The sequence below is a fragment of the Dama dama genome, chromosome 7 (assembly GCF_033118175.1).
Source record: "Dama dama isolate Ldn47 chromosome 7, ASM3311817v1, whole genome shotgun sequence".
Classification (NCBI taxonomy): domain Eukaryota; kingdom Metazoa; phylum Chordata; class Mammalia; order Artiodactyla; family Cervidae; genus Dama; species Dama dama.
The window spans coordinates 36,086,335-36,100,466 of record NC_083687.1 but is presented as its reverse complement, the minus strand read 5'-3'; positions in this window follow the sequence as shown (position 1 = coordinate 36,100,466).

Below are 14,132 nucleotides of genomic sequence, written 5' to 3'. Positions count from 1 at the left end.
TCCTTGGGACTGGAGTACAAACTGACCTTTTCCAGTCATGTGGCCAATGCTGAGTTGTCCAAATTTGCTGGCATTGAGTGCAGCACTTTCACAGTGTCATCTTTTAGGATTTGAAATAGCTCAACTGGAATCCCATCACCTCAACTAGCTTTGTTCATAGTGATACTTCCTAAGGCCCACTTGACTTCACATTCCAGGAAGTCTGGCTCTAGGTGAGTGATCACACCATCGTGATTATCTGGGTCGTGAAGATATGTTTTGTACAATTCTTCTGTGTATTCTTACCACCTCTTCTTGATGACTTCTGCTTCTGTTAGGTCCCTATCATTTCTGTCCTTTATTGAGCCCATCTTTGCATGAAATATTCCCTTGGTATCTCTAATTTTCTTGAAGAGATCTCTAGTATTTTCCATTCTATTGTTTTCCTCTATTTCTTTGCATTGTTCCCTGACGAAGGTTTCTTATCTCTCATTGCTCTTCTTTGGAACTGTGCATTCAAATGGGTATATCTTTCTTTTTCTCCTTTGCTTTTCACTTCCCTTCTTTTCACAGCTATTTGTAAGGCCTCCTCAGACAGCCATTTTGCTTTTTTGCATTTCTTTTTCTTGGGGATGGTCTTGATCCCTGTCCCATGTACAATGCCATGTACCTCCATCCATAGTTCATCAGGCACTCTATCAGATCTAGTCCCTTAACTCTATTTCTCACTTCCACTGTACAGTCAAAAGGGATTTGATTTAGGTCATACCTGAATGGTCTATTGGTTTTCTCCACTTTCTTCAATTTCAGTCTGAATTTGGCAATAAGGAGTTCATGATCTGAGCCACACTCAGCTCCAGGTCTTGTTTTTGCTGACTATATAGAGCTTTTTCATCTTTGTCTGCAAAGAATATAGTCAATCAGATTTTGGTCTCGACCATCTGGTGATGTCCATGTGTAGAGACTCCCCTTGTGTTGTTGGAAGAGGGTGTTTGCTATGACCAGTGCATTCTCTTGGCAAAACTCTATGATCCTTTGCCCAGGTTCATTCTGTACTCCAAGGCCAAATTTGCCTGTTAGTCCAGGTGTTTCTTGACTTCCTACTTTTGCATTCCAGTCCCCTATAGTGAAAAGGACATCTTTTTAGGGTGTTAGTCCTAAAAGGTCTTGTAGGTCTTCATAGAACTGTTCAACTTCAGCTTCTTCAGTGTTATTGGTTGGGGCATAGGCTTGGATTACCATGATATTGAATGGTTTGCCTTGGAAACGAACAGAGATCATTCTGTCATTTTTGAGATTGCATCCAAGTACTGCATTTCAGACTCTTTTGTTGACCATGATGGCTACTCCATTTCCTCTACGGGATTCCTGCCCACAGTAGTAGATATAATGGTCATCTGAGTTGAATTCACCCATTCCAGTCCATCTTAGTTCACTGATTCCTAGAATGTTGACATTCACCTTTGCCATCTCCTGTTTGACCACTTCCAATTTGCCTTGATTCATGGACCTAACATTCCAGGTTCCCATGCAATATTGCTCTTTACAGCATCGAACCTTGCTTCCATCACAGTCCCATTTACAACTCGGTGTTGTTTTGGCTTTGGCTCCATCCCTTTATTCTTTCTGGAGTTATTTCTCCACTGATCTCCAGTAGCATTTTGGGCACCTGCCAACCTGTGGAGTTCATCTCTCAGTGTCTTATCTTTTTGCCTTTTCATACTTTCATGGGGTTCTCTAGGCAAGAATACTGAAGTGGTTTGCCATTCGCTTCTCCAGTGGACCACATTCTGTCAGACCTCTCCACCATGACCCGGCTGTCTTGGGTGGCCCCACACAGCATGGCTTAGTTTCATTGAGTTACACAAAGCTGTGGTCCATGCGATCAGATTGGCTAGTTGTCTGTGACTGTAGTTTCAGTCTGTCTGCCCTCTGATCCCCTCTCTCAGTACCTACCGTCTTACTTGGGTTTCTCTTACCTTGGATGTGGGGTATCTTCAGGGCCGCTCCAGCAAAGCACAGTCACTGCTCATTACCTATGATGTGGGTTAGCTCCTCTTGACCACCACCCCTGCCCTGGGCCTCAGGCCCAGGATAGCTCCTCTCTACCATGATTATGCGCCATGGCAGCCGCCAGGCTCCTGCGCGTCACAGCTGCGGCTCTCAGAACCCTTTTCTTTTCTACTGACTACAAAACAGTAGGAAAGAAAACAGCCCAAGGCAGCCTGCTTTGTTACACCAATCAGTCATTGAGCAATATGAGAAGTAGCCATTTTAGAGGATACAGTTTCACTCTGCAAAAGTGTTGGGAGGTTCCCCTTAGTCTATAAACTGAGTCTAAGGGAATTAACTAAAAGTAAACTCTAAAGAACCTGGTCAAAATCTCCCAAGCACTTTCGAAGTTTAAGTAGAAATGAAATGCAGGTCTGGTCAGTCACAGAGTCAGTCACAGATCAGTCAGATCCAGAACCAGTTTAGACAAATATCTGTGTATCATATCTGCTCAATCTGGAGTCTCCCCATTTTCCAAACAAATGACTCTGTAGTATCATTTAAGATCGGCAATTCAGTTTTCATCTCAGTCTACATATGAACTTTGACATGTTAGCACTGTGTTGGAAAGAGGATGCAAACAAGTAGATGTATCAGAGGTTGAGAAGCAAAATAAGAGCTACTGTTGTGAAAGGAAAAATATTGATTTGTCTAACCACTGACATAATGTCTAATGGGTTAAGGCAAAGTTAAGGAACAGAACAGACCTCAAGATTCAATCTCTGAGTCTCATGTTTTGAGCTGTACATTCTGAACATAGACTTCCACAATATTATAGTTCAACATCATCATTTCAGGAAAGAATGTGGGGAAAGGAAGAGTTGTCAGGGAGTTAATTTTCATCACAATATGGTTAATATTTAGTTTCTAGCAAATCAGATAATGTATGCAAGATACATATGTCAAGTAAGTACCAATATAATATGCTAAAACGTTTGCATGGATAGATGCACCCAGAAGACTTTTTCTAATGTTATCATCAAGCATGTTGAACATACAAAGAAAAAAAATAAATAAATAAAGAGCCCTATGCCTAAAATGTTGTGTAATCTAAAGATACAATTATACTGTACCTAGGAGAATGACAGACACCCATAAAATGGGTACTCAACAAATACTATAACAACAACAGAAAGAAATCCTATGAATACAATTGATTTTCTGGGACTAAAAGTATGTAAAGGGCTAATCCACATTATCTCTGTTTCACATTTTATATTCTTCCCTAAAATGCTATTCCTTTAATGAAGTGTAACTAATTTGCATTCCAAAGGTGTGAGGTGGATAAAAGTTTGTCACACTTGTAATCTAAGTGTACAAGATTATCACAGGTACAGGCAATTAATAAGCAGATTGCCCTACACCCAGAGTCCTTGGGGACCTGTCATTAACAATGAAGGGATAGTTGAGATTTCAAGTCCCTTACAAATAGAATTAGTCAGAGAAAATTTACATATCCTATTCTCATGTTCTCCGTTTTCATTTGAAATTGAGAACACACTTGAGATACTTTAAAATGATATTATTGACTTGTATAACAATTTTTTGTTATTCTTCTGCAATGTGAATGTGCAGTTTTCAAATATCAAGGCTTTAGTCTGACTTGCTCCACCAGAACACTCTATAGAGGCTGGAAACCATTTCTATATAAGGGTTTGCTCTGCTGAGATGAAGACTACTCTAGCTTGGAAGAGGTTGGAAATATCCCATCTCGAAGCTCTTTTCAGTCCTCCTCAGCATAAACACGTTACTGAGAGGGGTCAAAGGTCACAAACTGCTAAAACAAAGCCCAAATTACTTCCATAAAGAAGCTAAGCTAAGTGGAAACTCAGAGGTCACCAACTGGACTCCTAAATGCAGCAAGGGACAAACAGTAAAACTACCCTTAAAAAGCAACAGGTACATTCTCCTAAATCCTACTGATTTTTACAAGTTGTCCAATAAGTTTAAAAAAACTAGCTTCTTAGGTATCAATGTAGAAACTAATTTGAACTCTTCAAGAAGGAGGAAGTGGTAGTAATAGTGGTGTGGCCAGTACAAACTTAAACTCTGAAAGCAACCAGCCTGCAAACTATGAAGCACCAGGTGGTTTTATAAATCTGAAGATCCATAAATCTTTCCTTAAAGTTTCCAAAAAAAAAAAAAGGGTTATTTTCTTTGTGGGATTGGGGAAAATTTTTGCCATTGGGTATCTGAGCCCCCCAAACCCTAATAGCTTTTTAAGTTTTCTTGCTCTGCATGCAGGAGACAAACAGGACAGAGGCCAAGGGAACAAGCTCAGAGCACAGCGTCATCTGGCAGCTGTCTTGTTGAGGAGAGAAGGCTGAGCTTCTGTTTCTCAACCTTGACTGTCTCACTGTAGTCATCACAACTTAATGAAGTTCTAAGATTTTAAACATTCATGGACTGAGTTTATGGATTCCTCCTTCAATTGGAAAAGTAATATATATTTCTGATTTTCAATTACAACTCCAAATCTCCAGTTTTTAAATCATATTCAGCAGTGGCCAGAAAGAGGGAATGATGGCAGAAAGACTTCCCTGATTTCGTTATTTAGTCACTAATTTGTGCCTGATTCTTTTACAACCCTATGGGCCATAACACCAGGCTCCTCTGTCCGTGGGATTTCCCTGGCATGAATACTGGAATGAGTTGCCATTTCTTTGTCCAGGGGATCTTTACCACTCAGGAAATTGACCCCGGGTCTCCTGCATTGGCAGGTGGGTTCTTTACTGCTGAACCAGCAGTATAACTTTAATTTGTAATGGAGTCAACTTTATCCCTACAACTTTTAATGTGTGTGTTTGACCTACCCCTTTCCCACATCCTACCCGGTAGAATATGCAGAAAGAGTACAGAAACTTGGAGGGAACAAGGGGCAGACCAAAGAGCGATTGGTAGCCACAATGTAATTGGCTCATTTCACTTGTCAAGGTCTGTGTACACACCTGTGTGAGGAGCATCTGTGTGCCAACTTTGTCAGGATGGGATTCAATAAGGCAAGAGTCTGCAAAAAAATATGAGGCTTTGATTTTGCTTCAAAAATTAGTAAATCAGAAAAGGGCAACTGTTCTTGGCAGACCCATCTATCTTACATACTTTGGCCACTGAAATATGTAAGCATTCCATTATTTCATGTTCTTACATCCATTTCCTGCTCTATTCAACCTGTCATTACACATCACCTTAACTTCCTTCCTTCCTTCCTTCCATTTCTTTCTTCCCTAAGTGCATGAAACCCTTGTCTCCTTGTTTATCACAATGAGACTAAGATCAGCATGGATATAAAAATTGCTTTGTAAATTATGAAGCTTTGAAACAATTTCAGTCATGATTATTTATTTATATGCCAAAATATACAATAGAGTGCAAAGGAAGATGTGAGAAATGCTAAATGCTTAAGATTGCTTACCTTTAGAAAATTATGTTCAAGATCATTTAATAATCTAATCAAAGTGTATTAGAAATTATGAGACTAGAGAGGTTTCAAATTCCATCGAAAATTGAAAACAAAACATGGAATGAGTTCAAGCTTCAAGGCATATATAATAAGAAATTTCAACAATCTGGGTTGTTGAGTCCTGGGGTGGATGAATCATTAAATCCATGGCTGATTCATGTCAATATATGACAAAAACCACTACAATATTGTAAAGTAATTAGCCTTCAACTAATAAAAATAAAATTAAAAAAAAAAAAGGAGACTGTGGACTGACTTCCTAGGAATTGTACAAGGAGCAGAATGGTCACCATCTGATGTGGTCCCACTCTGTAACCAAGCAAAAGTACTGAGAGAAATCAGGTCACCCCAATCCTATTTTCTAGTTCCAAAATTTGATCAAGGCATTAATTTTTTAAAACTCTTATGCAAAGTCCCTATAACTTTAATACAAACACTCAGATTTAAAAATGTAAAATTTCCTACTGAATGGAAAAGTCAAAAATTCCAGCTATTATGGTAACAAATAATAAAAATATTTTTTCAAATGCAGGACATGGACATTTTAACAGCAGCCATTACAGATGAGACTTCTGTTTATAAGACACCCCCAGAGGTTCAAAAATCAGAGGTGGTGATAGCAAAACAAGAACAAGTTTCTCGGTTTTTCCATGTATCCCCACAAAGGCTTTATGATCTTAAGTGTTTAGAAAAAAATATATTTCAGCCACATGAAAAATGTCAAACCTTTCAGTGACCTGTCATCATAAACACTGTCACAGACCTTCCACATCAAAGTTAATGACATCCTTGTTAGAAGATCCTTCAGCTACCCGTTATGTATATCTTTATGAATATATTGATATCTATATATTTATATTTATTTGAATATTTTTAAGAAAATTAAGAAGGAAAGTTAAAATTCTCCTCTGATTTGAAGGTTTTGTGTGGGATTTTCACTTTTTTCATTCACATATTACTCTGAAATGAAGAGAATTAGGGCAACAAGATAAGTCTAAGTTCTTTATCTTTAGTCCCATTTTAGGAAAATGGGAACCTGACTTTCTTTTGCGTGCCAGTCATTTAGTGTGTGTGTGTGTGTGTGTGTGTGTGTGTGTGAGATGGGCATATGTATACAAGCATAAGACAGCAACTGCTGCTCAAGCAGCCTGAAAAATTTCATACACCACTGACCTAGTCCTGACAAGAGGAGTCCAGCTTGGAAAACAAAACCTCTCCCTCAGAGCTACCTACTCTCAGCCTTTTGGATCTACTTTAAAAACACAAATGATTCAGGGGGAGGCTTTTATTTCACACAAGAAGCATCAAGTGATAAGGGACTTTGTCACCTCAGGGGACTAAGCACCCACTTATAACATTTGTATGGAAGCTGACTTGTTAAATTTGCCCTCAAAGATAAGGATACTACCAAAGCACTAGGAAGAGGAGAAGCAGGGTCCAGTTAAAAGTGAGGCCAGAGGCTGAGGGGTTATTCATCCACTGATAAATACTTAATTATTAATCCTTTTGCTTAAGTGGTATTTAAGCATCGAAAAAGTCTCCATCTTGCCTTTCTCAGTAGATACTGCAAAGTTTTTCTTTTTCTTATGTCAACAACAACATGTATAAATCAAATGTCATGAATAGTGACTAGCAAGCAGAGTATTGTTTGAAGCAGAATTGGCAAATAAAACTGCAAAATATTTAAAGTATATACCATGAGAATTTGATAGATGTATATATTATATTTTAAATTTACTTTTAATTGGAGTATAATTTCTTTACAATGTGTTGGTTTCTGCTGTACAATGATGTGAATCAGCCATAAGTATACATATATCCCCTCCCTCTTAAATCCGCCCACCATGCACCTCATCCCACTTCTCCAGGTGGTCACACAGAATGGGGTAAGCTTCCTGTGTCATACAGCCACTGCCCACTAGCTATCTGTTAATATTTTACATATGGTAATGTACTGTGTTTCAATGCTACTGTCTCAATTCAACTTGCCCTCTCCTTCCCGCATTGTATCCACAAGCCTGTTCTCTGTCTGTGTCTCTCTTCCTGCCCTGAAAACAGGTTAATCAGTGCTATTTTTCTAGATTCCATATATACGCAGTAATATACAACATTTGGTTTTCTCTTTCTGACTTATTTCACTCTCCATAACAGGCTGTAGGTTCATCCACCTCAGCTCAAGTGACCCAAATTCGCTTCTTTTTAAGGTTAATTAAAATTCTGTTGTATAAATGTACCACAACTTCTTTATCCATTCCTCTCTCAGTGCACATCTAGATTGCTTCCATGCCCTGGCTATTGTAAACACTGTTGCAATGAATTTTGTGGTACACGTGTCTTTTTGAATTATGGTTTTCTCAGGGTATATGCCCAATAGTAGAATTTCTAGGTCATAAGGTAGTTTTGTTAGGACTTCCCTGATGGCTCAGTAGCTAAAGAATCTGCCTGCAATGCAAGAGACACAGGAGATGGTTCAATCCCTAGGTCAGGAAGCTTTGCTGGAGGAGGAAATGGCAACCCACTCCAGTATACTTGCCATTTCCACCTACCCCTCTGCCATAATGCTGACCCTCATTTACATATATATTAGAAAAGATTTTCCCTTTCTATTAACTTAAGTAACATACCTATCATCTGACATGTTTACCTTCTACTTCTTGAAGAGAACACAGGCAAGTTCCACTCTCTTAGAGAGCATCAATTATGCAACACAATTTTATCAGTTATAGTCATCATGCTATACATTAGATCCTCAGACCTTACAATATTCATATGTTATAATGTATAACCTTTTACAATTCAGTCCATATTTCCCCCACTCTCCAAGCCTTGACAATCACTATCCTACTCTGTTTCTGAGTTCCAATTTTTTTTTAAATTCCTTACAATTGAGATCATACACTATCTGTCTTTCTCTAACTTATTTCACTTAGCATAAGGCCCTCCAGTTTCATCTATACTGCCACATATGGAAGAATTTCTTTCTTTTTTAATGGCCAAATAAAATACACATATATATGTCACATTGCATTGTTTTAATCTCTTCACCTGTTGACAGATACTTAGATTGTTTCTATAATAGGTTGTTTCTAGGCTACTGGAATATTGATGCAATGAACATGGGACTACAGATTTCTCTTTGAGATAATTATTTAATTTCTTTGAGTATATCCAGAAGTGGAGTTAATGGCCACATAACAGTTCTTTTTGAAATTTCGTGAGAAAATTCCAGAAGGTATTTCTTGGGAGTTGCACCAATATACATTCCTACCAATAATACATTAAGACCTCCATTTTCTACACATCCTCAATCAAACTTATTTCTTACTTTTTGGTAAAAGACATGTAAACAGGAATGAGGTGGTGTATGTTGTACTTTTGATTTGCACTTCCCTGATAATGATGTTGAGCATCTTGTCATATACATCTTGGGCATTCTGTATGTCTTATTTGGGGGGAAAATTGCCTATTCTGTAAAAAATAGCATGCATTTTGTATACTGTATTTGAATATATAAAACTCAGTTCCCTATCCATACACAAAAACAAATTACAGAAATACAAATAATCCCATTTACAATTGCATCAAAAAAATAAAATACTTAGAAATAAATTTAAGCAAGGTGTTGAAAGATCTATGTATGAAAACATTCAAGACACTCATGAAAGAAATGTTTAAAAGACACAAAGGAAATATATTTCATATTTATTGACTGCAAGAATTAATATTGTTAATCCATTCATACTACCCAAAGCTATCTACATATTCACTGCAGTCTCTTTCAAAATTCCAAGGCACTTTTAACAAAACAACAAAAAAAGATTCTACAACTTGTATAAAACTGCTGTTGTTGTTCAGTTGCCAGGTCATGTCTGACTCTTTGTGACTCCATAGACTCTAGCACACCAGACTTCTCTGTCCCTTACCATCTCCTAGAATTTTCCCAAGTTCTTGCCCACTGAATTGGTGATGCCATCCAACCATCTCATCCTCTGTAAGCCTCTTTTTCTTCTGCCTTCAATATTTCCCAGCATCAGGGTCTTTTCCAATGAATCAGCAATTCACATTAGATGCCCAAAGTATTGGAGCTTCAGGTTCAGCATCAGTCCTTCCAAAGAGTATTTGGGGTTGATTTCCTTTAAGGTTGACTGGTTTGATCTCCTTGCTGTCCAAGGGACTCTCAAGAGTCTTCTCAGCACAGCAGTTTGAAAACATCGGTTCTTCAGCACTCTGCATTCTTTATTGTCTGTCAAACTCTTACATGCATACATCACTACTGGAAAGAGTGTAGCCTTGACTATACAGAACTCTGTCAGCAAAGTGATGTTTTTGCTTTTAACATGCTGTTTAGGTTTGTCATAGCTTTCCTGCCAAGAAGCAATCGTCTTCTAATTTCATGGCTGCAGTCACCATCCACAGTGATTTTAGAGCCCAAGAAGAGGGAATCTGTCACTGCTTCCATATTTCCCCCTTCTATTTGCCATGTAAGCCATGGGATCAGATGCCATGATCTTAGCTTTTTTGATATTGAGTTTTAAGCCAGTTTTTTCACTCTCCTCTTTCACCCTCATCAAGAGGCTCTTTAGTTCCTCTTCACTTTCTGCCATTAGAGTAGCATCATTCACGTATTTGAGGTTGTTGATATTTATCCCAGAAATCTTGATTCCAGCTCTTAGGACTCATCCTGTCCAGCATTTTGCATGACATGCTCTGAGTATAAGTCAAATCAGCAGGGTGACAATATTCAGCCTTGACGGACTCCTTCACTAATTTTGAACCAGCTTATTGTGCCTTGTCTGCTTATAACTGTTGCTTTTAGAACTGCATACAGGTTTCTCAGAAGACAGGTAAGTTTGGTCTGGTATTCCCATCTCCTTAAGAGGTTTCCATTTTGAATACAGGCTTACCTCAAGAAACAAGAAAAAAAATCAAATAAATAATTTAACTCTACACCTAAAGCAAATTGAAAAGGAAGAAATTATGAACCCCAGGGTTAGTAGAAGGAAAGAAATCTTAAAAAGTATGGCAGAAATAAATGCAAAAGAAGCAAAAGAGACCATAGCAAAAAAAATGAACAAAACCAAAAGCTGGTTCTTTGAGAAGGTAAATAAAATTGACAAGACATTAGCCAGATTCATCAAGAAACAAAGGGAGAAAAATCAAATCAATAAAATTAGAGATGAAAATGGAGAGATCACAACAGGCAACATAGAAATACAAAGGATCAAAACAGACCATTATCAACAACTATATGCAAATAAAATGGACAATTTGGAAGAAATGGAAAAATTCCTAGAAAAGTACAACTTTCCAAAACTGAACCAGGAAGAAATAGAAAATCTTAACAGATCCAATACAAGCATGGAAATTGAAACTGTAATCAGAAATCTTCCAACAAACAAAAGCCCAGGACCAGAGGGCTTCACAGCTGAATTCTACCAAAAATTTAGAGAAGAGCTAACACCTCACCTACTCAAACTCTTCCGGAAAATTGCAGAGGAAAGTAAACTTTCAAACTCATTCTATGAGGCCACTATCACCTTAATACCAAAACCTGACAAAGATGCCACAAAAAAAGAAAACTATAGGCCAATATCACTGATGAACATAGATGCAAAAATCATTAACAAAATTCTAGCAAACAGAATCCAACAGCATATTAAAAAGATCATACTCATGACCAAGTGGGCTTTATCCCAGGGATGCAAGGATTCTTCAATATCCTCAAATCAATCAATGTAATACACCACATTAACAAATTGAAAAATAAAAACCAATGCTTATCTCAATAGATGCAGAGAAAGCCTTTGACAAAATTCAACATTCATTTATGATAAAAACCCTCCAGAAAGCAGGAATAGAAGGAACATACCTCAACATAATAAAAGCTATATATGACAGACACACAGAAAACGTTATCCTCAATGGTGAAAAATTGAAAGCACTTCCCCTAATGTCAGGAACAAGACAAGGGTGGCCACTCTCACCACTACTATTCAATATAGTTTTGGAAGTTTTGGCCACAGCAATCAGAGCAGAAAAAGAAATAAAAGGAATCCAGATAGGAAAAGAAGAAGTAAAACTCTCACTGTTTGCAGATGACATGATCCTCTACACAGAAAACCCTAAAGACTCCACCAGAAAATCACTAGAGCTAATCAATGAATATAATAAAGTTGCAGGATATAAAATTAACACACAGAAATCCCTTGTATTCCTATACACTAAAAATGAGAAAACAGAAAGAGAAATTAAGAAAACAATTCCATTCACCATTACAATGAAAGAATAAAATACAACCTAAAGAAATAAAAGACCTATATATAGAAAACTATAAGACACAGATGAAAGAATACAAAGAGGACACAAATAGATGGAGAAGTATACTGTGTTCATGGATCGGAAGAATCAATATAGTGAAAATAAGGATACTACCAAAAGCAATTTATAGATTCAATGCAATCCCTATCAAGCTACCAACAGTATTTTTCAGATGCTCAGGGCTGGTGCACTGGGATGACCCAGAGGGATGGGATGGTGAGGGAGGGGGGTTCAGGATGGGGAACACATGTACACCCATGGTGGATTCAAGTCAATGTATGGCAAAACAAATATAATGTTGTAAAGTAAAATAAATAAATTAATAAATTAAAAATAAAAAAAGAATTTTCCAATTTGCTGTGATCCATACCGTTTGGTGAGGTCAATGAGGCAGATTTCTTTTTTGGAAATCCTGTGCTTTCTCTATGTTTCAGCAAATGTTGGATATTTGATCTCTTGTTCCTAGGCCTTTGCTAAACTCAGCTTGAACATCTGGAATTTCTAGGTTCCCATAATGCTCAAGCCTAGCCTGAGGAATTGAGCATAACTACAACTGTTTAGTGGCTGGAACATTCTTTAGTACTACCTTCTTGGGAACTGGGATGAGGATTGACCTCTTCCTGTCCTCTGACCCCTGCTGGCTTTTTCAAATTTTCACACATACTGAGTGGAGCACTTTAATAACATCATCTTTTAGGATTTTAAATAGCTTTGCTGGCATTCTATCACCTCCACTAGCTTTATGGGCAGCAGTGTTTCTTAAGACCCGCTGGACTTCACATTCCAGAATGTCTGGCTCTGGGTGGGAAAATACACCATTGTGATTATCTGGGTCATTAAGATTTTTTTTGTGTGTAGTTCTTCTGTGTACTTTTTCCATCTCTTCTTGGTCTACTCTGCTATATTAAATCACAAAATACCAAAGAGTCAAAGTGATCTTGGGAAAGAACAACAACATTCGAGACTAGGGTTGCTGATTTCATATTGTATTAGAAAGCTATAGTAATCAAAACAGAATGATTTGCTTCTGGCACAAAAACAGACACATAGAGCAATAGAGCAGAACAGCAAAGCCAGAAAGAACCGCATACCTGTATACTGTTGGTTAGCTTATGAAAAAGGAGCCAAGAATATCCAGTGGGGAAAGGACATGCTTTTCAAAAATGGTGCTGGGAAAACTGGATAGTGCTATGAAAAGATGAAACTGTATCCCTGTCTTTTAGCATACACAAAAATCAACTAAACAGGGATTAAAAAGTTGAACATAAGACTTTAAGCAATGAAACCCCTAGAAGACAACATTGAGGTAATCTTCTTGCAATTGGTCTTTGCAACGAGTTTTTGGGTTTCACATCAAAAGCAAAGGCAACAACTGCAAAAACAAACAAGTGGGACCACATCAAACTCCAAACAAAGGAACATCAACAAAATCAAATGGCAATTTACAGATTGACAGAAGGTATTTCCAAATCATATATTTCATAAGGGCTTAATATCCAAAAATACATGAGACATACATCTCAAGGGAAAAAAAAAACAAATAATCCAAATTTTTAATGGAGCATAAGAAAAGTAAGAGTTTCAATAAATCTGAAGATTAGACTGTAGATGAGAGACACAGCAAGGTTTTCCTTATAGAACCACAAAAGCCTTTATCTTCCTGGCATTACTTTCTTCATCTCCACTCACTTGTTTGACAATTACAGTTTGCAGTGTACATTCTTCACAGTGTACCCACAGTGAGCTATAATATGTACTAAGAACAGCCCCACTGGGGAAAAAAAACCCTAATATTTGCATACTTACTAATGAGGCATGTCAAATGGAAGGTAATTTCCAGAGTTTACCACTCCATTGTATTCTATATTTCATTTCAAAATTGTGCCACAGAGTAAGGAAATTGAGTTAAGAGACCTCAATAATATATAGATAGAAAATCAGTTTTAAATGGGAGCATTAATGGATTATAATTTGGGTGTAATTTATTACTACTATTGTAACTGCATTCCATTTGATTCTCTACTGCATAAGGTTAATATTTTATCATAAATATTAATACCAGCATAGGGACACAAACTACTAAAGTTATAGTGAATAGAGAAAGACATAGAATATAGTAGGCAAGAAGTGAAAGTATGGGAAGTCAGCAATGGTAGTAAAGTGAAGGGCAGTATTGCCTTGAGAGGAAGGAAGGTTCTCAGAGTTTTTTGAAACACCAAGAATGAGCCAGATGTGAGGAATTAGCTTAATTTGTAAACCAGAAACTCTGCCAGAAGAAATTTAAGTTCATAAAAATATTACGATGCTAAAATCCACAATTTAG